The following is a 22,057-nucleotide window of genomic DNA, read 5'->3' on the forward strand; positions in this document are numbered from 1 at the left end:
CCCTGGTTGAACGTGATGGACATATGTCTTTTTTCGACCGTACTAACTATGTAACTATGTAACATAACATGGGGGGGGGGGGGTCTCCTGGCTGTTCACACAGGTGTGTCATTGCTGTACATTGACCATGCATTGCTTCTGTGGTATTGCAAAGGCAAAGACAAATGCTTCCAGCCATCCATTGCACTAATGGATTGGTCATCAGCTGGCTGTCTATGTCCCGCATCAATATAGACCAAAGTACAGAGGGTTAGGCTATGCTATTGTGCACCTACCTGATGCATCAGAAGGTGCGAGGCCCTTGCTAAATTCTGTGCACAGACTTTGAGATCTATGCTTTAGACTGTATCTAAACCTGCTCCAACATGGACTGACATTCTGGCCTACTTTCAGCCGATGCGACTTGTCTGTCGCTGAACAGTCGCTTTTTATGTATTCAGCACCTATGTATAATGTTGTAAAAATGCTCTAGAAGCTAAAGTCGCAGAAATGTCACACATATTTGGCCTGCAACTTTCTGTGCGACAAATTCAGACAGGAAAAATCAGTATAAATCCTTAGAAAATTATCCCCCAGTGTCTCCATCTGCTGGCGGTATTGAATAAGCATTGCTGCACTGATGGGGTATGCATTAGACGAAAAAAAAGAAGAAAAAGAAGAATAATACGCCCAGAAAAGAGGCGAAAAGGAGAAAAACGTAAAAAAACGTGAAAAAAAAGTAAGAGGAAGAGAAGGGAAAAAAAGGTGGAAATGGGTTTAAAAGTGATTTCGGCGGAGAAATATATATATATATATATATATATATATATATATATATGCGCACACACACACATAGATATAAACGTATTCTCCGTTGAGATATTGCAGCCGCTGCTGTGTCCAGGCCCAGGAGCCTTAGCACTGTGCTGTGATGTCACTCAATACCACTGACATCACTAGGTGTAAACAACATCTCTCCTTTGCTGTGTATGTGACTATGGAGCTGTTTGGTGATGTCGTCTATTACGGCCTTCATAGAAGCAACAGGAGATTGTTGCATCCATCTTGAACCCTCAGAACTACAGTGCTATGATGTCACTCACTTCCACAGGCCTTGCAGAGTGTAAACAACAACAACCCAGCTTTGTTGTGTATGTAACCAAAGGGATTTGTGATGTCACCTAGAACCTTCACAGCAGCGACAGCTTTATGAGGAGCATCAGCACTGCTCTGCCTGAGCAGAACCATCACCGCCATAGGTTGTCAAATAACCCGGATTTAACCCACACAGGTAAGTCCAATGGGGTGCAGGCATGTCCTCTATGCTTACAGCTTCCCGTGGGTGTTGGTTTGATACCGTTTGGGGACAGCCAAGGAGGCATCTGCAGGCAACAAAGGTAGGTGTGTGCTTGTGTGTGTGTTTCCTATGCAGATCCTAAGCCCAGTGTCACATGCAAGTAGGAGGAGTAAGAAGGGTTCCTGGCAAATCCGGGTTATGGATTGCATTTAAAAAGGCCCCGTGGGAGTGCAATGGGCCCCTGTCTTGCTGCTTAGCAATAATGGTATGGGTTTAGGTTCTGCTGTGTGTACTGGTGGTTGACTGCCCCCCAGCCCAGAGTGTGCATGGAAAATTGTCTGGCAGCCTCCCTGACAGCAAGCAGTGATAGTGCCCATGAAGGGGACCTTGTTGGGCCCGCCCCTTTCACGGTTATCGCTTCTCGGCCTTTTGGCTAAGATCAAGTGTAGTATCTGTTCTTATCAGTTTAATATCTGATACGTCCCCTATCTGGGGACCATATATTAAATGGATTTTTGAGAACGGGGGCCGATTTCGAAGCTTGCTTCCGTCGCCCTATGCATTGACCCGATATGGCAGTATCTTCGGGTACAGTGCACCACCCCCTTACAGGGTTAAAAAGAAAGATTCCTACTTTCATTGCTACCTGCTTGCTGGCTAGCCAGCTAGCCAGCCCTGTGGGCCTTGCTGCTGCTGCAGCCAAAAAACAAAAGGTGGTGCTGCTGCTGCTTCTGCTGCTTCTGCTTCTGCTTGTGTCTGGCCCCTGTTGGAGCGTCCAGGCACAGGACTTCTGCTGCTGCTGACTAAATGGCCTCCTTAATTGGATCATTTGAGTAGCCAGCACACCTGTGCAGGTAGGGCATGACATGATAGGCAGCTGCCTTGATAGCGGGTGGGTGCTGAATGTTCCTAATTGACAAAATAAGATTAATGCTTATGAAGAAATATAAAATCTCATCCCTTCCCCAATATCGCGCCACACCCCTACCCCTTAATTCCCTGGTTGAACGTGATGGACATATGTCTTTTTTCGACCGTACTAACTATGTAACATAACATGGGGGGGGGGGGTCTCCTGGCTGTTCACACAGGTGTGTCATTGCTGTACATTGACCATGCATTGCTTCTGTGGTATTGCAAAGGCAAAGACAAATGCTTCCAGCCATCCATTGCACTAATGGATTGGTCATCAGCTGGCTGTCTATGTCCCGCATCAATATAGACCAAAGTACAGAGGGTTAGGCTATGCTATTGTGCACCTACCTGATGCATCAGAAGGTGCGAGGCCCTTGCTAAATTCTGTGCACAGACTTTGAGATCTATGCTTTAGACTGTATCTAAACCTGCTCCAACATGGACTGACATTCTGGCCTACTTTCAGCCGATGCGACTTGTCTGTCGCTGAACAGTCGCTTTTTATGTATTCAGCACCTATGTATAATGTTGTAAAAATGCTCTAGAAGCTAAAGTCGCAGAAATGTCACACATATTTGGCCTGCAACTTTCTGTGCGACAAATTCAGACAGGAAAAATCAGTATAAATCCTTAGAAAATTATCCCCCAGTGTCTCCATCTGCTGGCGGTATTGAATAAGCATTGCTGCACTGATGGGGTATGCATTAGACGAAAAAAAAGAAGAAAAAGAAGAATAATACGCCCAGAAAAGAGGCGAAAAGGAGAAAAACGTAAAAAAACGTGAAAAAAAAGTAAGAGGAAGAGAAGGGAAAAAAAGGTGGAAATGGGTTTAAAAGTGATTTCGGCGGAGAAATATATATATATATATATATATATATATATATATGCGCACACACACACATAGATATAAACGTATTCTCCGTTGAGATATTGCAGCCGCTGCTGTGTCCAGGCCCAGGAGCCTTAGCACTGTGCTGTGATGTCACTCAATACCACTGACATCACTAGGTGTAAACAACATCTCTCCTTTGCTGTGTATGTGACTATGGAGCTGTTTGGTGATGTCGTCTATTACGGCCTTCATAGAAGCAACAGGAGATTGTTGCATCCATCTTGAACCCTCAGAACTACAGTGCTATGATGTCACTCACTTCCACAGGCCTTGCAGAGTGTAAACAACAACAACCCAGCTTTGTTGTGTATGTAACCAAAGGGATTTGTGATGTCACCTAGAACCTTCACAGCAGCGACAGCTTTATGAGGAGCATCAGCACTGCTCTGCCTGAGCAGAACCATCACCGCCATAGGTTGTCAAATAACCCGGATTTAACCCACACAGGTAAGTCCAATGGGGTGCAGGCATGTCCTCTATGCTTACAGCTTCCCGTGGGTGTTGGTTTGATACCGTTTGGGGACAGCCAAGGAGGCATCTGCAGGCAACAAAGGTAGGTGTGTGCTTGTGTGTGTGTTTCCTATGCAGATCCTAAGCCCAGTGTCACATGCAAGTAGGAGGAGTAAGAAGGGTTCCTGGCAAATCCGGGTTATGGATTGCATTTAAAAAGGCCCCGTGGGAGTGCAATGGGCCCCTGTCTTGCTGCTTAGCAATAATGGTATGGGTTTAGGTTCTGCTGTGTGTACTGGTGGTTGACTGCCCCCCAGCCCAGAGTGTGCATGGAAAATTGTCTGGCAGCCTCCCTGACAGCAAGCAGTGATAGTGCCCATGAAGGGGACCTTGTTGGGCCCGCCCCTTTCACGGTTATCGCTTCTCGGCCTTTTGGCTAAGATCAAGTGTAGTATCTGTTCTTATCAGTTTAATATCTGATACGTCCCCTATCTGGGGACCATATATTAATTGGATTTTTGAGAACGGGGGCCGATTTCGAAGCTTGCTTCCGTCGCCCTATGCATTGACCCGATATGGCAGTATCTTCGGGTACAGTGCACCACCCCCTTACAGGGTTAAAAAGAAAGATTCCTACTTTCATTGCTACCTGCTTGCTGGCTAGCCAGCTAGCCAGCCCTGTGGGCCTTGCTGCTGCTGCAGCCAAAAAACAAAAGGTGGTGCTGCTGCTGCTTCTGCTGCTTCTGCTTCTGCTTGTGTCTGGCCCCTGTTGGAGCGTCCAGGCACAGGACTTCTGCTGCTGCTGACTAAATGGCCTCCTTAATTGGATCATTTGAGTAGCCAGCACACCTGTGCAGGTAGGGCATGACATGATAGGCAGCTGCCTTGATAGCGGGTGGGTGCTGAATGTTCCTAATTGACAAAATAAGATTAATGCTTATGAAGAAATATAAAATCTCATCCCTTCCCCAATATCGCGCCACACCCCTACCCCTTAATTCCCTGGTTGAACGTGATGGACATATGTCTTTTTTCGACCGTACTAACTATGTAACTATGTAACATAACATGGGGGGGGGGGGTCTCCTGGCTGTTCACACAGGTGTGTCATTGCTGTACATTGACCATGCATTGCTTCTGTGGTATTGCAAAGGCAAAGACAAATGCTTCCAGCCATCCATTGCACTAATGGATTGGTCATCAGCTGGCTGTCTATGTCCCGCATCAATATAGACCAAAGTACAGAGGGTTAGGCTATGCTATTGTGCACCTACCTGATGCATCAGAAGGTGCGAGGCCCTTGCTAAATTCTGTGCACAGACTTTGAGATCTATGCTTTAGACTGTATCTAAACCTGCTCCAACATGGACTGACATTCTGGCCTACTTTCAGCCGATGCGACTTGTCTGTCGCTGAACAGTCGCTTTTTATGTATTCAGCACCTATGTATAATGTTGTAAAAATGCTCTAGAAGCTAAAGTCGCAGAAATGTCACACATATTTGGCCTGCAACTTTCTGTGCGACAAATTCAGACAGGAAAAATCAGTATAAATCCTTAGAAAATTATCCCCCAGTGTCTCCATCTGCTGGCGGTATTGAATAAGCATTGCTGCACTGATGGGGTATGCATTAGACGAAAAAAAAGAAGAAAAAGAAGAATAATACGCCCAGAAAAGAGGCGAAAAGGAGAAAAACGTAAAAAAACGTGAAAAAAAGTAAGAGGAAGAGAAGGGAAAAAAAGGTGGAAATGGGTTTAAAAGTGATTTCGGCGGAGAAATATATATATATATATATATATATATATATATATATATATATATATGCGCACACACACACATAGATATAAACGTATTCTCCGTTGAGATATTGCAGCCGCTGCTGTGTCCAGGCCCAGGAGCCTTAGCACTGTGCTGTGATGTCACTCAATACCACTGACATCACTAGGTGTAAACAACATCTCTCCTTTGCTGTGTATGTGACTATGGAGCTGTTTGGTGATGTCGTCTATTACGGCCTTCATAGAAGCAACAGGAGATTGTTGCATCCATCTTGAACCCTCAGAACTACAGTGCTATGATGTCACTCACTTCCACAGGCCTTGCAGAGTGTAAACAACAACAACCCAGCTTTGTTGTGTATGTAACCAAAGGGATTTGTGATGTCACCTAGAACCTTCACAGCAGCGACAGCTTTATGAGGAGCATCAGCACTGCTCTGCCTGAGCAGAACCATCACCGCCATAGGTTGTCAAATAACCCGGATTTAACCCACACAGGTAAGTCCAATGGGGTGCAGGCATGTCCTCTATGCTTACAGCTTCCCGTGGGTGTTGGTTTGATACCGTTTGGGGACAGCCAAGGAGGCATCTGCAGGCAACAAAGGTAGGTGTGTGCTTGTGTGTGTGTTTCCTATGCAGATCCTAAGCCCAGTGTCACATGCAAGTAGGAGGAGTAAGAAGGGTTCCTGGCAAATCCGGGTTATGGATTGCATTTAAAAAGGCCCCGTGGGAGTGCAATGGGCCCCTGTCTTGCTGCTTAGCAATAATGGTATGGGTTTAGGTTCTGCTGTGTGTACTGGTGGTTGACTGCCCCCCAGCCCAGAGTGTGCATGGAAAATTGTCTGGCAGCCTCCCTGACAGCAAGCAGTGATAGTGCCCATGAAGGGGACCTTGTTGGGCCCGCCCCTTTCACGGTTATCGCTTCTCGGCCTTTTGGCTAAGATCAAGTGTAGTATCTGTTCTTATCAGTTTAATATCTGATACGTCCCCTATCTGGGGACCATATATTAAATGGATTTTTGAGAACGGGGGCCGATTTCGAAGCTTGCTTCCGTCGCCCTATGCATTGACCCGATATGGCAGTATCTTCGGGTACAGTGCACCACCCCCTTACAGGGTTAAAAAGAAAGATTCCTACTTTCATTGCTACCTGCTTGCTGGCTAGCCAGCTAGCCAGCCCTGTGGGCCTTGCTGCTGCTGCAGCCAAAAAACAAAAGGTGGTGCTGCTGCTGCTTCTGCTGCTTCTGCTTCTGCTTGTGTCTGGCCCCTGTTGGAGCGTCCAGGCACAGGACTTCTGCTGCTGCTGACTAAATGGCCTCCTTAATTGGATCATTTGAGTAGCCAGCACACCTGTGCAGGTAGGGCATGACATGATAGGCAGCTGCCTTGATAGCGGGTGGGTGCTGAATGTTCCTAATTGACAAAATAAGATTAATGCTTATGAAGAAATATAAAATCTCATCCCTTCCCCAATATCGCGCCACACCCCTACCCCTTAATTCCCTGGTTGAACGTGATGGACATATGTCTTTTTTCGACCGTACTAACTATGTAACTATGTAACATAACATGGGGGGGGGGGGTCTCCTGGCTGTTCACACAGGTGTGTCATTGCTGTACATTGACCATGCATTGCTTCTGTGGTATTGCAAAGGCAAAGACAAATGCTTCCAGCCATCCATTGCACTAATGGATTGGTCATCAGCTGGCTGTCTATGTCCCGCATCAATATAGACCAAAGTACAGAGGGTTAGGCTATGCTATTGTGCACCTACCTGATGCATCAGAAGGTGCGAGGCCCTTGCTAAATTCTGTGCACAGACTTTGAGATCTATGCTTTAGACTGTATCTAAACCTGCTCCAACATGGACTGACATTCTGGCCTACTTTCAGCCGATGCGACTTGTCTGTCGCTGAACAGTCGCTTTTTATGTATTCAGCACCTATGTATAATGTTGTAAAAATGCTCTAGAAGCTAAAGTCGCAGAAATGTCACACATATTTGGCCTGCAACTTTCTGTGCGACAAATTCAGACAGGAAAAATCAGTATAAATCCTTAGAAAATTATCCCCCAGTGTCTCCATCTGCTGGCGGTATTGAATAAGCATTGCTGCACTGATGGGGTATGCATTAGACGAAAAAAAAGAAGAAAAAGAAGAATAATACGCCCAGAAAAGAGGCGAAAAGGAGAAAAACGTAAAAAAACGTGAAAAAAAAGTAAGAGGAAGAGAAGGGAAAAAAAGGTGGAAATGGGTTTAAAAGTGATTTCGGCGGAGAAATATATATATATATATATATATATATATATATATATATATATATATGCGCACACACACACATAGATATAAACGTATTCTCCGTTGAGATATTGCAGCCGCTGCTGTGTCCAGGCCCAGGAGCCTTAGCACTGTGCTGTGATGTCACTCAATACCACTGACATCACTAGGTGTAAACAACATCTCTCCTTTGCTGTGTATGTGACTATGGAGCTGTTTGGTGATGTCGTCTATTACGGCCTTCATAGAAGCAACAGGAGATTGTTGCATCCATCTTGAACCCTCAGAACTACAGTGCTATGATGTCACTCACTTCCACAGGCCTTGCAGAGTGTAAACAACAACAACCCAGCTTTGTTGTGTATGTAACCAAAGGGATTTGTGATGTCACCTAGAACCTTCACAGCAGCGACAGCTTTATGAGGAGCATCAGCACTGCTCTGCCTGAGCAGAACCATCACCGCCATAGGTTGTCAAATAACCCGGATTTAACCCACACAGGTAAGTCCAATGGGGTGCAGGCATGTCCTCTATGCTTACAGCTTCCCGTGGGTGTTGGTTTGATACCGTTTGGGGACAGCCAAGGAGGCATCTGCAGGCAACAAAGGTAGGTGTGTGCTTGTGTGTGTGTTTCCTATGCAGATCCTAAGCCCAGTGTCACATGCAAGTAGGAGGAGTAAGAAGGGTTCCTGGCAAATCCGGGTTATGGATTGCATTTAAAAAGGCCCCGTGGGAGTGCAATGGGCCCCTGTCTTGCTGCTTAGCAATAATGGTATGGGTTTAGGTTCTGCTGTGTGTACTGGTGGTTGACTGCCCCCCAGCCCAGAGTGTGCATGGAAAATTGTCTGGCAGCCTCCCTGACAGCAAGCAGTGATAGTGCCCATGAAGGGGACCTTGTTGGGCCCGCCCCTTTCACGGTTATCGCTTCTCGGCCTTTTGGCTAAGATCAAGTGTAGTATCTGTTCTTATCAGTTTAATATCTGATACGTCCCCTATCTGGGGACCATATATTAAATGGATTTTTGAGAACGGGGGCCGATTTCGAAGCTTGCTTCCGTCGCCCTATGCATTGACCCGATATGGCAGTATCTTCGGGTACAGTGCACCACCCCCTTACAGGGTTAAAAAGAAAGATTCCTACTTTCATTGCTACCTGCTTGCTGGCTAGCCAGCTAGCCAGCCCTGTGGGCCTTGCTGCTGCTGCAGCCAAAAAACAAAAGGTGGTGCTGCTGCTGCTTCTGCTGCTTCTGCTTCTGCTTGTGTCTGGCCCCTGTTGGAGCGTCCAGGCACAGGACTTCTGCTGCTGCTGACTAAATGGCCTCCTTAATTGGATCATTTGAGTAGCCAGCACACCTGTGCAGGTAGGGCATGACATGATAGGCAGCTGCCTTGATAGCGGGTGGGTGCTGAATGTTCCTAATTGACAAAATAAGATTAATGCTTATGAAGAAATATAAAATCTCATCCCTTCCCCAATATCGCGCCACACCCCTACCCCTTAATTCCCTGGTTGAACGTGATGGACATATGTCTTTTTTCGACCGTACTAACTATGTAACTATGTAACATAACATGGGGGGGGGGGTCTCCTGGCTGTTCACACAGGTGTGTCATTGCTGTACATTGACCATGCATTGCTTCTGTGGTATTGCAAAGGCAAAGACAAATGCTTCCAGCCATCCATTGCACTAATGGATTGGTCATCAGCTGGCTGTCTATGTCCCGCATCAATATAGACCAAAGTACAGAGGGTTAGGCTATGCTATTGTGCACCTACCTGATGCATCAGAAGGTGCGAGGCCCTTGCTAAATTCTGTGCACAGACTTTGAGATCTATGCTTTAGACTGTATCTAAACCTGCTCCAACATGGACTGACATTCTGGCCTACTTTCAGCCGATGCGACTTGTCTGTCGCTGAACAGTCGCTTTTTATGTATTCAGCACCTATGTATAATGTTGTAAAAATGCTCTAGAAGCTAAAGTCGCAGAAATGTCACACATATTTGGCCTGCAACTTTCTGTGCGACAAATTCAGACAGGAAAAATCAGTATAAATCCTTAGAAAATTATCCCCCAGTGTCTCCATCTGCTGGCGGTATTGAATAAGCATTGCTGCACTGATGGGGTATGCATTAGACGAAAAAAAAGAAGAAAAAGAAGAATAATACGCCCAGAAAAGAGGCGAAAAGGAGAAAAACGTAAAAAAACGTGAAAAAAAAGTAAGAGGAAGAGAAGGGAAAAAAAGGTGGAAATGGGTTTAAAAGTGATTTCGGCGGAGAAATATATATATATATATATATATATATATATATATATATATATATATATATATGCGCACACACACACATAGATATAAACGTATTCTCCGTTGAGATATTGCAGCCGCTGCTGTGTCCAGGCCCAGGAGCCTTAGCACTGTGCTGTGATGTCACTCAATACCACTGACATCACTAGGTGTAAACAACATCTCTCCTTTGCTGTGTATGTGACTATGGAGCTGTTTGGTGATGTCGTCTATTACGGCCTTCATAGAAGCAACAGGAGATTGTTGCATCCATCTTGAACCCTCAGAACTACAGTGCTATGATGTCACTCACTTCCACAGGCCTTGCAGAGTGTAAACAACAACAACCCAGCTTTGTTGTGTATGTAACCAAAGGGATTTGTGATGTCACCTAGAACCTTCACAGCAGCGACAGCTTTATGAGGAGCATCAGCACTGCTCTGCCTGAGCAGAACCATCACCGCCATAGGTTGTCAAATAACCCGGATTTAACCCACACAGGTAAGTCCAATGGGGTGCAGGCATGTCCTCTATGCTTACAGCTTCCCGTGGGTGTTGGTTTGATACCGTTTGGGGACAGCCAAGGAGGCATCTGCAGGCAACAAAGGTAGGTGTGTGCTTGTGTGTGTGTTTCCTATGCAGATCCTAAGCCCAGTGTCACATGCAAGTAGGAGGAGTAAGAAGGGTTCCTGGCAAATCCGGGTTATGGATTGCATTTAAAAAGGCCCCGTGGGAGTGCAATGGGCCCCTGTCTTGCTGCTTAGCAATAATGGTATGGGTTTAGGTTCTGCTGTGTGTACTGGTGGTTGACTGCCCCCCAGCCCAGAGTGTGCATGGAAAATTGTCTGGCAGCCTCCCTGACAGCAAGCAGTGATAGTGCCCATGAAGGGGACCTTGTTGGGCCCGCCCCTTTCACGGTTATCGCTTCTCGGCCTTTTGGCTAAGATCAAGTGTAGTTCTGCTCACTTGGTCTGGCCAGAGGGTGTCTGGGGTACCCGGCTCCTTTGCCTGGGGGGATCGTCCTTCTTAACGGAGGGACTTCACCCCCCTGCTGCTATCAGGGAGCCGGCTTAGTCCCCAGACAACGGGAGGCGATCCCCACCTACCTACTTCGGTGGGGGAGGTGTCTGGACATCATGGACATGGAGGAAGATTGCGGTTTTTCTTCGGAAGGCGTGCCGCCTTTTGCGAGACTTCGGAATGGAGTTCGTATTTCCCTGCTCGATGTCCGGAAGAAGGAAAGAGGCCTTGTCTTTGTCGTGGAAGAAGTGCTGTTTAAGTTGCTGGAAGTCAAGAGGGAGCAAATCCTATCCATGCTTGAGTTTCCCAGAAGTGGATACTACGACGTGGTGCTGGCTTCTGAAGAGGACTATGAGTCATTTTGGAACATATTGCAGCAAAAGAAGGTATGTCCGGTTTTGGAAGGGGTGGAGATAGTTCCACATTTCCCACGTAGAGAACGATTGGTGACTATAAGGATGTATAGCCCATATACTTCGGAGGAGGATATCGTTACCTTTTTGTCTCGATTCTGTGACAGTGTTCTGCCTAAAGGCAAGGTATTTAATCAATATGGACTATGGACCACCAAGTGGAGGTTCCATGTGAAATTTAAAATGGCAGATGGCAAGTTAGTGATCCCCCCAGGACGGTTTAAAATTGGTTCTGTGAACGGGGATCTGTATTTTTCTGGCATGCAAGATTTTTGCCGCAAATGTAAACAGTACGGTCACAGAAAGGAGGATTGCACGTTTTTGTGGTGTTTCAAGTGTCAAGAGGAGGGTCACGACGTGGAAAATTGTCAAAAGAAAAGGAAATGCCATCTGTGTGGTGAGGAGGGCCATCTGCTTGGCTCGTGTCCTAAGAAAAAGTCTGAGAAAAATTCAGAGAAAAAGGAAGCTGTAAAAAGAAGCAGAGAGGAACCAGCTGAAGTGAAAGAACCAGAAGTGGAGCAGGTTCCAACTAGAAGACCTACAGAGCAGAAGAAGAAGAGAGAGGAGGAAGTGTATGTGCCAGTGCAGTATTTTGGTGTGCTTGGTGGTTTGTTGGAAAATTTGTCGGAAGCAGAAAGAAAAACGTTTGACAAAGATATGATGGATCTAAAGATAGGCTTGAAGAACCGGGAGGAAGAAGCTCGGGATAAAGTCTATTTTTCTTTCAAGGCAGACATGAACCGTTTTGTTGAAACGTATAAAATTCCAGGCTGGTTAGCGTCTCAAGTTAAGAAAGATATAGCAAATGGCAATATCAGTCGAGGACTGATAGACTTTCTAATGGTGTTTGCATGGAGGAAGGGGATGACCTTCTAATTTGGTTTTGCTTAATTAGAAAGTAATGTTTGGTTTTGCTATTTTATGTTGTTTCTTATTTTGTTTTTAAATGTTCTATTTTGTTTCATTAGTGTTTAAGAAAAGAAATAAAAACATGTTACCTGATGATGAACACAAAATTGAGTTCCAAATAAGATCTTGGAACTCTGAGTGAGTTCTGAGGGCTAACTTAAAAAAAAAAAATCTGTTCTTATCAGTTTAATATCTGATACGTCCCCTATCTGGGGACCATATATTAAATGGATTTTTGAGAACGGGGGCCGATTTCGAAGCTTGCTTCCGTCGCCCTATGCATTGACCCGATATGGCAGTATCTTCGGGTACAGTGCACCACCCCCTTACAGGGTTAAAAAGAAAGATTCCTACTTTCATTGCTACCTGCTTGCTGGCTAGCCAGCTAGCCAGCCCTGTGGGCCTTGCTGCTGCTGCAGCCAAAAAACAAAAGGTGGTGCTGCTGCTGCTTCTGCTGCTTCTGCTTCTGCTTGTGTCTGGCCCCTGTTGGAGCGTCCAGGCACAGGACTTCTGCTGCTGCTGACTAAATGGCCTCCTTAATTGGATCATTTGAGTAGCCAGCACACCTGTGCAGGTAGGGCATGACATGATAGGCAGCTGCCTTGATAGCGGGTGGGTGCTGAATGTTCCTAATTGACAAAATAAGATTAATGCTTATGAAGAAATATAAAATCTCATCCCTTCCCCAATATCGCGCCACACCCCTACCCCTTAATTCCCTGGTTGAACGTGATGGACATATGTCTTTTTTCGACCGTACTAACTATGTAACTATGTAACATAACATGGGGGGGGGGGTCTCCTGGCTGTTCACACAGGTGTGTCATTGCTGTACATTGACCATGCATTGCTTCTGTGGTATTGCAAAGGCAAAGACAAATGCTTCCAGCCATCCATTGCACTAATGGATTGGTCATCAGCTGGCTGTCTATGTCCCGCATCAATATAGACCAAAGTACAGAGGGTTAGGCTATGCTATTGTGCACCTACCTGATGCATCAGAAGGTGCGAGGCCCTTGCTAAATTCTGTGCACAGACTTTGAGATCTATGCTTTAGACTGTATCTAAACCTGCTCCAACATGGACTGACATTCTGGCCTACTTTCAGCCGATGCGACTTGTCTGTCGCTGAACAGTCGCTTTTTATGTATTCAGCACCTATGTATAATGTTGTAAAAATGCTCTAGAAGCTAAAGTCGCAGAAATGTCACACATATTTGGCCTGCAACTTTCTGTGCGACAAATTCAGACAGGAAAAATCAGTATAAATCCTTAGAAAATTATCCCCCAGTGTCTCCATCTGCTGGCGGTATTGAATAAGCATTGCTGCACTGATGGGGTATGCATTAGACGAAAAAAAAGAAGAAAAAGAAGAATAATACGCCCAGAAAAGAGGCGAAAAGGAGAAAAACGTAAAAAAACGTGAAAAAAAAGTAAGAGGAAGAGAAGGGAAAAAAAGGTGGAAATGGGTTTAAAAGTGATTTCGGCGGAGAAATATATATATATATATATATATATATATATATATATATGCGCACACACACACATAGATATAAACGTATTCTCTGTTGAGATATTGCAGCCGCTGCTGTGTCCAGGCCCAGGAGCCTTAGCACTGTGCTGTGATGTCACTCAATACCACTGACATCACTAGGTGTAAACAACATCTCTCCTTTGCTGTGTATGTGACTATGGAGCTGTTTGGTGATGTCGTCTATTACGGCCTTCATAGAAGCAACAGGAGATTGTTGCATCCATCTTGAACCCTCAGAACTACAGTGCTATGATGTCACTCACTTCCACAGGCCTTGCAGAGTGTAAACAACAACAACCCAGCTTTGTTGTGTATGTAACCAAAGGGATTTGTGATGTCACCTAGAACCTTCACAGCAGCGACAGCTTTATGAGGAGCATCAGCACTGCTCTGCCTGAGCAGAACCATCACCGCCATAGGTTGTCAAATAACCCGGATTTAACCCACACAGGTAAGTCCAATGGGGTGCAGGCATGTCCTCTATGCTTACAGCTTCCCGTGGGTGTTGGTTTGATACCGTTTGGGGACAGCCAAGGAGGCATCTGCAGGCAACAAAGGTAGGTGTGTGCTTGTGTGTGTGTTTCCTATGCAGATCCTAAGCCCAGTGTCACATGCAAGTAGGAGGAGTAAGAAGGGTTCCTGGCAAATCCGGGTTATGGATTGCATTTAAAAAGGCCCCGTGGGAGTGCAATGGGCCCCTGTCTTGCTGCTTAGCAATAATGGTATGGGTTTAGGTTCTGCTGTGTGTACTGGTGGTTGACTGCCCCCCAGCCCAGAGTGTGCATGGAAAATTGTCTGGCAGCCTCCCTGACAGCAAGCAGTGATAGTGCCCATGAAGGGGACCTTGTTGGGCCCGCCCCTTTCACGGTTATCGCTTCTCGGCCTTTTGGCTAAGATCAAGTGTAGTATCTGTTCTTATCAGTTTAATATCTGATACGTCCCCTATCTGGGGACCATATATTAAATGGATTTTTGAGAACGGGGGCCGATTTCGAAGCTTGCTTCCGTCGCCCTATGCATTGACCCGATATGGCAGTATCTTCGGGTACAGTGCACCACCCCCTTACAGGGTTAAAAAGAAAGATTCCTACTTTCATTGCTACCTGCTTGCTGGCTAGCCAGCTAGCCAGCCCTGTGGGCCTTGCTGCTGCTGCAGCCAAAAAACAAAAGGTGGTGCTGCTGCTGCTTCTGCTGCTTCTGCTTCTGCTTGTGTCTGGCCCCTGTTGGAGCGTCCAGGCACAGGACTTCTGCTGCTGCTGACTAAATGGCCTCCTTAATTGGATCATTTGAGTAGCCAGCACACCTGTGCAGGTAGGGCATGACATGATAGGCAGCTGCCTTGATAGCGGGTGGGTGCTGAATGTTCCTAATTGACAAAATAAGATTAATGCTTATGAAGAAATATAAAATCTCATCCCTTCCCCAATATCGCGCCACACCCCTACCCCTTAATTCCCTGGTTGAACGTGATGGACATATGTCTTTTTTCGACCGTACTAACTATGTAACTATGTAACATAACATGGGGGGGGGGGTCTCCTGGCTGTTCACACAGGTGTGTCATTGCTGTACATTGACCATGCATTGCTTCTGTGGTATTGCAAAGGCAAAGACAAATGCTTCCAGCCATCCATTGCACTAATGGATTGGTCATCAGCTGGCTGTCTATGTCCCGCATCAATATAGACCAAAGTACAGAGGGTTAGGCTATGCTATTGTGCACCTACCTGATGCATCAGAAGGTGCGAGGCCCTTGCTAAATTCTGTGCACAGACTTTGAGATCTATGCTTTAGACTGTATCTAAACCTGCTCCAACATGGACTGACATTCTGGCCTACTTTCAGCCGATGCGACTTGTCTGTCGCTGAACAGTCGCTTTTTATGTATTCAGCACCTATGTATAATGTTGTAAAAATGCTCTAGAAGCTAAAGTCGCAGAAATGTCACACATATTTGGCCTGCAACTTTCTGTGCGACAAATTCAGACAGGAAAAATCAGTATAAATCCTTAGAAAATTATCCCCCAGTGTCTCCATCTGCTGGCGGTATTGAATAAGCATTGCTGCACTGATGGGGTATGCATTAGACGAAAAAAAAGAAGAAAAAGAAGAATAATACGCCCAGAAAAGAGGCGAAAAGGAGAAAAACGTAAAAAAACGTGAAAAAAAAGTAAGAGGAAGAGAAGGGAAAAAAAGGTGGAAATGGGTTTAAAAGTGATTTTGGCGGAGAAATATATATATATATATATATATATATATATATATATATATATATGCGCACACACACACATAGATATAAACGTATTCTCCGTTGAGATATTGCAGCCGCTGCTGTGTCCAGGCCCAGGAGCCTTAGCACTGTGCTGTGATGTCACTCAATACCACTGACATCACTAGGTGTAAACAACATCTCTCCTTTGCTGTGTATGTGACTATGGAGCTGTTTGGTGATGTCGTCTATTACGGCCTTCATAGAAGCAACAGGAGATTGTTGCATCCATCTTGAACCCTCAGAACTACAGTGCTATGATGTCACTCACTTCCACAGGCCTTGCAGAGTGTAAACAACAACAACCCAGCTTTGTTGTGTATGTAACCAAAGGGATTTGTGATGTCACCTAGAACCTTCACAGCAGCGACAGCTTTATGAGGAGCATCAGCACTGCTCTGCCTGAGCAGAACCATCACCGCCATAGGTTGTCAAATAACCCGGATTTAACCCACACAGGTAAGTCCAATGGGGTGCAGGCATGTCCTCTATGCTTACAGCTTCCCGTGGGTGTTGGTTTGATACCGTTTGGGGACAGCCAAGGAGGCATCTGCAGGCAACAAAGGTAGGTGTGTGCTTGTGTGTGTGTTTCCTATGCAGATCCTAAGCCCAGTGTCACATGCAAGTAGGAGGAGTAAGAAGGGTTCCTGGCAAATCCGGGTTATGGATTGCATTTAAAAAGGCCCCGTGGGAGTGCAATGGGCCCCTGTCTTGCTGCTTAGCAATAATGGTATGGGTTTAGGTTCTGCTGTGTGTACTGGTGGTTGACTGCCCCCCAGCCCAGAGTGTGCATGGAAAATTGTCTGGCAGCCTCCCTGACAGCAAGCAGTGATAGTGCCCATGAAGGGGACCTTGTTGGGCCCGCCCCTTTCACGGTTATCGCTTCTCGGCCTTTTGGCTAAGATCAAGTGTAGTATCTGTTCTTATCAGTTTAATATCTGATACGTCCCCTATCTGGGGACCATATATTAAATGGATTTTTGAGAACGGGGGCCGATTTCGAAGCTTGCTTCCGTCGCCCTATGCATTGACCCGATATGGCAGTATCTTCGGGTACAGTGCACCACCCCCTTACAGGGTTAAAAAGAAAGATTCCTACTTTCATTGCTACCTGCTTGCTGGCTAGCCAGCTAGCCAGCCCTGTGGGCCTTGCTGCTGCTGCAGCCAAAAAACAAAAGGTGGTGCTGCTGCTGCTTCTGCTGCTTCTGCTTCTGCTTGTGTCTGGCCCCTGTTGGAGCGTCCAGGCACAGGACTTCTGCTGCTGCTGACTAAATGGCCTCCTTAATTGGATCATTTGAGTAGCCAGCACACCTGTGCAGGTAGGGCATGACATGATAGGCAGCTGCCTTGATAGCGGGTGGGTGCTGAATGTTCCTAATTGACAAAATAAGATTAATGCTTATGAAGAAATATAAAATCTCATCCCTTCCCCAATATCGCGCCACACCCCTACCCCTTAATTCCCTGGTTGAACGTGATGGACATATGTCTTTTTTCGACCGTACTAACTATGTAACTATGTAACATAACATGGGGGGGGGGGTCTCCTGGCTGTTCACACAGGTGTGTCATTGCTGTACATTGACCATGCATTGCTTCTGTGGTATTGCAAAGGCAAAGACAAATGCTTCCAGCCATCCATTGCACTAATGGATTGGTCATCAGCTGGCTGTCTATGTCCCGCATCAATATAGACCAAAGTACAGAGGGTTAGGCTATGCTATTGTGCACCTACCTGATGCATCAGAAGGTGCGAGGCCCTTGCTAAATTCTGTGCACAGACTTTGAGATCTATGCTTTAGACTGTATCTAAACCTGCTCCAACATGGACTGACATTCTGGCCTACTTTCAGCCGATGCGACTTGTCTGTCGCTGAACAGTCGCTTTTTATGTATTCAGCACCTATGTATAATGTTGTAAAAATGCTCTAGAAGCTAAAGTCGCAGAAATGTCACACATATTTGGCCTGCAACTTTCTGTGCGACAAATTCAGACAGGAAAAATCAGTATAAATCCTTAGAAAATTATCCCCCAGTGTCTCCATCTGCTGGCGGTATTGAATAAGCATTGCTGCACTGATGGGGTATGCATTAGACGAAAAAAAAGAAGAAAAAGAAGAATAATACGCCCAGAAAAGAGGCGAAAAGGAGAAAAACGTAAAAAAACGTGAAAAAAAAGTAAGAGGAAGAGAAGGGAAAAAAAGGTGGAAATGGGTTTAAAAGTGATTTCGGCGGAGAAATATATATATATATATATATATATATATATATATATATATATATATACATATATATATATATGCGCACACACACACATAGATATAAACGTATTCTCCGTTGAGATATTGCAGCCGCTGCTGTGTCCAGGCCCAGGAGCCTTAGCACTGTGCTGTGATGTCACTCAATACCACTGACATCACTAGGTGTAAACAACATCTCTCCTTTGCTGTGTATGTGACTATGGAGCTGTTTGGTGATGTCGTCTATTACGGCCTTCATAGAAGCAACAGGAGATTGTTGCATCCATCTTGAACCCTCAGAACTACAGTGCTATGATGTCACTCACTTCCACAGGCCTTGCAGAGTGTAAACAACAACAACCCAGCTTTGTTGTGTATGTAACCAAAGGGATTTGTGATGTCACCTAGAACCTTCACAGCAGCGACAGCTTTATGAGGAGCATCAGCACTGCTCTGCCTGAGCAGAACCATCACCGCCATAGGTTGTCAAATAACCCGGATTTAACCCACACAGGTAAGTCCAATGGGGTGCAGGCATGTCCTCTATGCTTACAGCTTCCCGTGGGTGTTGGTTTGATACCGTTTGGGGACAGCCAAGGAGGCATCTGCAGGCAACAAAGGTAGGTGTGTGCTTGTGTGTGTGTTTCCTATGCAGATCCTAAGCCCAGTGTCACATGCAAGTAGGAGGAGTAAGAAGGGTTCCTGGCAAATCCGGGTTATGGATTGCATTTAAAAAGGCCCCGTGGGAGTGCAATGGGCCCCTGTCTTGCTGCTTAGCAATAATGGTATGGGTTTAGGTTCTGCTGTGTGTACTGGTGGTTGACTGCCCCCCAGCCCAGAGTGTGCATGGAAAATTGTCTGGCAGCCTCCCTGACAGCAAGCAGTGATAGTGCCCATGAAGGGGACCTTGTTGGGCCCGCCCCTTTCACGGTTATCGCTTCTCGGCCTTTTGGCTAAGATCAAGTGTAGTATCTGTTCTTATCAGTTTAATATCTGATACGTCCCCTATCTGGGGACCATATATTAAATGGATTTTTGAGAACGGGGGCCGATTTCGAAGCTTGCTTCCGTCGCCCTATGCATTGACCCGATATGGCAGTATCTTCGGGTACAGTGCACCACCCCCTTACAGGGTTAAAAAGAAAGATTCCTACTTTCATTGCTACCTGCTTGCTGGCTAGCCAGCTAGCCAGCCCTGTGGGCCTTGCTGCTGCTGCAGCCAAAAAACAAAAGGTGGTGCTGCTGCTGCTTCTGCTGCTTCTGCTTCTGCTTGTGTCTGGCCCCTGTTGGAGCGTCCAGGCACAGGACTTCTGCTGCTGCTGACTAAATGGCCTCCTTAATTGGATCATTTGAGTAGCCAGCACACCTGTGCAGGTAGGGCATGACATGATAGGCAGCTGCCTTGATAGCGGGTGGGTGCTGAATGTTCCTAATTGACAAAATAAGATTAATGCTTATGAAGAAATATAAAATCTCATCCCTTCCCCAATATCGCGCCACACCCCTACCCCTTAATTCCCTGGTTGAACGTGATGGACATATGTCTTTTTTCGACCGTACTAACTATGTAACTATGTAACATAACATGGGGGGGGGGGTCTCCTGGCTGTTCACACAGGTGTGTCATTGCTGTACATTGACCATGCATTGCTTCTGTGGTATTGCAAAGGCAAAGACAAATGCTTCCAGCCATCCATTGCACTAATGGATTGGTCATCAGCTGGCTGTCTATGTCCCGCATCAATATAGACCAAAGTACAGAGGGTTAGGCTATGCTATTGTGCACCTACCTGATGCATCAGAAGGTGCGAGGCCCTTGCTAAATTCTGTGCACAGACTTTGAGATCTATGCTTTAGACTGTATCTAAACCTGCTCCAACATGGACTGACATTCTGGCCTACTTTCAGCCGATGCGACTTGTCTGTCGCTGAACAGTCGCTTTTTATGTATTCAGCACCTATGTATAATGTTGTAAAAATGCTCTAGAAGCTAAAGTCGCAGAAATGTCACACATATTTGGCCTGCAACTTTCTGTGCGACAAATTCAGACAGGAAAAATCAGTATAAATCCTTAGAAAATTATCCCCCAGTGTCTCCATCTGCTGGCGGTATTGAATAAGCATTGCTGCACTGATGGGGTATGCATTAGACGAAAAAAAAGAAGAAAAAGAAGAATAATACGCCCAGAAAAGAGGCGAAAAGGAGAAAAACGTAAAAAAACGTGAAAAAAAAGTAAGAGGAAGAGAAGGGAAAAAAAGGTGGAAATGGGTTTAAAAGTGATTTCGGCGGAGAAATATATATATATATATATATATATATATATATATATATATATATGCGCACACACACACATAGATATAAACGTATTCTCCGTTGAGATATTGCAGCCGCTGCTGTGTCCAGGCCCAGGAGCCTTAGCACTGTGCTGTGATGTCACTCAATACCACTGACATCACTAGGTGTAAACAACATCTCTCCTTTGCTGTGTATGTGACTATGGAGCTGTTTGGTGATGTCGTCTATTACGGCCTTCATAGAAGCAACAGGAGATTGTTGCATCCATCTTGAACCCTCAGAACTACAGTGCTATGATGTCACTCACTTCCACAGGCCTTGCAGAGTGTAAACAACAACAACCCAGCTTTGTTGTGTATGTAACCAAAGGGATTTGTGATGTCACCTAGAACCTTCACAGCAGCGACAGCTTTATGAGGAGCATCAGCACTGCTCTGCCTGAGCAGAACCATCACCGCCATAGGTTGTCAAATAACCCGGATTTAACCCACACAGGTAAGTCCAATGGGGTGCAGGCATGTCCTCTATGCTTACAGCTTCCCGTGGGTGTTGGTTTGATACCGTTTGGGGACAGCCAAGGAGGCATCTGCAGGCAACAAAGGTAGGTGTGTGCTTGTGTGTGTGTTTCCTATGCAGATCCTAAGCCCAGTGTCACATGCAAGTAGGAGGAGTAAGAAGGGTTCCTGGCAAATCCGGGTTATGGATTGCATTTAAAAAGGCCCCGTGGGAGTGCAATGGGCCCCTGTCTTGCTGCTTAGCAATAATGGTATGGGTTTAGGTTCTGCTGTGTGTACTGGTGGTTGACTGCCCCCCAGCCCAGAGTGTGCATGGAAAATTGTCTGGCAGCCTCCCTGACAGCAAGCAGTGATAGTGCCCATGAAGGGGACCTTGTTGGGCCCGCCCCTTTCACGGTTATCGCTTCTCGGCCTTTTGGCTAAGATCAAGTGTAGTATCTGTTCTTATCAGTTTAATATCTGATACGTCCCCTATCTGGGGACCATATATTAAATGGATTTTTGAGAACGGGGGCCGATTTCGAAGCTTGCTTCCGTCGCCCTATGCATTGACCCGATATGGCAGTATCTTCGGGTACAGTGCACCACCCCCTTACAGGGTTAAAAAGAAAGATTCCTACTTTCATTGCTACCTGCTTGCTGGCTAGCCAGCTAGCCAGCCCTGTGGGCCTTGCTGCTGCTGCAGCCAAAAAACAAAAGGTGGTGCTGCTGCTGCTTCTGCTGCTTCTGCTTCTGCTTGTGTCTGGCCCCTGTTGGAGCGTCCAGGCACAGGACTTCTGCTGCTGCTGACTAAATGGCCTCCTTAATTGGATCATTTGAGTAGCCAGCACACCTGTGCAGGTAGGGCATGACATGATAGGCAGCTGCCTTGATAGCGGGTGGGTGCTGAATGTTCCTAATTGACAAAATAAGATTAATGCTTATGAAGAAATATAAAATCTCATCCCTTCCCCAATATCGCGCCACACCCCTACCCCTTAATTCCCTG

General features: G+C 46.0%; 8 non-coding genes and 1 pseudogene across 8 annotated transcripts; all 9 read left to right on the forward strand.

Annotated features, from left to right (window-relative positions):
* The first annotated feature begins 1,689 nt into the window (after nt 1–1,689).
* Nucleotides 1,690–1,880, forward strand: LOC130333937 (U2 spliceosomal RNA). The gene has a single exon (XR_008875981.1). It is a non-coding gene; the product is annotated as a U2 spliceosomal RNA (small nuclear RNA).
* Nucleotides 1,881–3,949: 2,069 nt separating this feature from the next.
* LOC130333921 (U2 spliceosomal RNA) lies at nt 3,950–4,140 on the forward strand. Its single transcript, XR_008875968.1, has one exon. It is a non-coding gene; the product is annotated as a U2 spliceosomal RNA (small nuclear RNA).
* Nucleotides 4,141–6,228: 2,088 nt separating this feature from the next.
* LOC130333947 (U2 spliceosomal RNA) lies at nt 6,229–6,419 on the forward strand. The gene has a single exon (XR_008875985.1). It is a non-coding gene; the product is annotated as a U2 spliceosomal RNA (small nuclear RNA).
* A 2,089-nt stretch (nt 6,420–8,508) lies between these two features.
* LOC130333948 (U2 spliceosomal RNA) lies at nt 8,509–8,699 on the forward strand. Its single transcript, XR_008875986.1, has one exon. It is a non-coding gene; the product is annotated as a U2 spliceosomal RNA (small nuclear RNA).
* Nucleotides 8,700–12,367: 3,668 nt separating this feature from the next.
* Nucleotides 12,368–12,539, forward strand: LOC130333940 (U2 spliceosomal RNA; annotated as a pseudogene).
* Nucleotides 12,540–14,619: 2,080 nt separating this feature from the next.
* Nucleotides 14,620–14,810, forward strand: LOC130333950 (U2 spliceosomal RNA). Its single transcript, XR_008875987.1, has one exon. It is a non-coding gene; the product is annotated as a U2 spliceosomal RNA (small nuclear RNA).
* Nucleotides 14,811–16,896: 2,086 nt separating this feature from the next.
* On the forward strand, nt 16,897–17,087 carry LOC130333951 (U2 spliceosomal RNA). Its single transcript, XR_008875988.1, has one exon. It is a non-coding gene; the product is annotated as a U2 spliceosomal RNA (small nuclear RNA).
* A 2,104-nt stretch (nt 17,088–19,191) lies between these two features.
* Nucleotides 19,192–19,382, forward strand: LOC130333953 (U2 spliceosomal RNA). Its single transcript, XR_008875990.1, has one exon. It is a non-coding gene; the product is annotated as a U2 spliceosomal RNA (small nuclear RNA).
* A 2,086-nt stretch (nt 19,383–21,468) lies between these two features.
* LOC130333954 (U2 spliceosomal RNA) lies at nt 21,469–21,659 on the forward strand. Its single transcript, XR_008875991.1, has one exon. It is a non-coding gene; the product is annotated as a U2 spliceosomal RNA (small nuclear RNA).
* Nucleotides 21,660–22,057: the final 398 nt, after the last annotated feature.

The sequence above is a fragment of the Hyla sarda genome, unplaced genomic scaffold (genome assembly GCF_029499605.1).
Source record: "Hyla sarda isolate aHylSar1 unplaced genomic scaffold, aHylSar1.hap1 scaffold_420, whole genome shotgun sequence".
In the NCBI taxonomy this organism is placed as follows: domain Eukaryota; kingdom Metazoa; phylum Chordata; class Amphibia; order Anura; family Hylidae; genus Hyla; species Hyla sarda.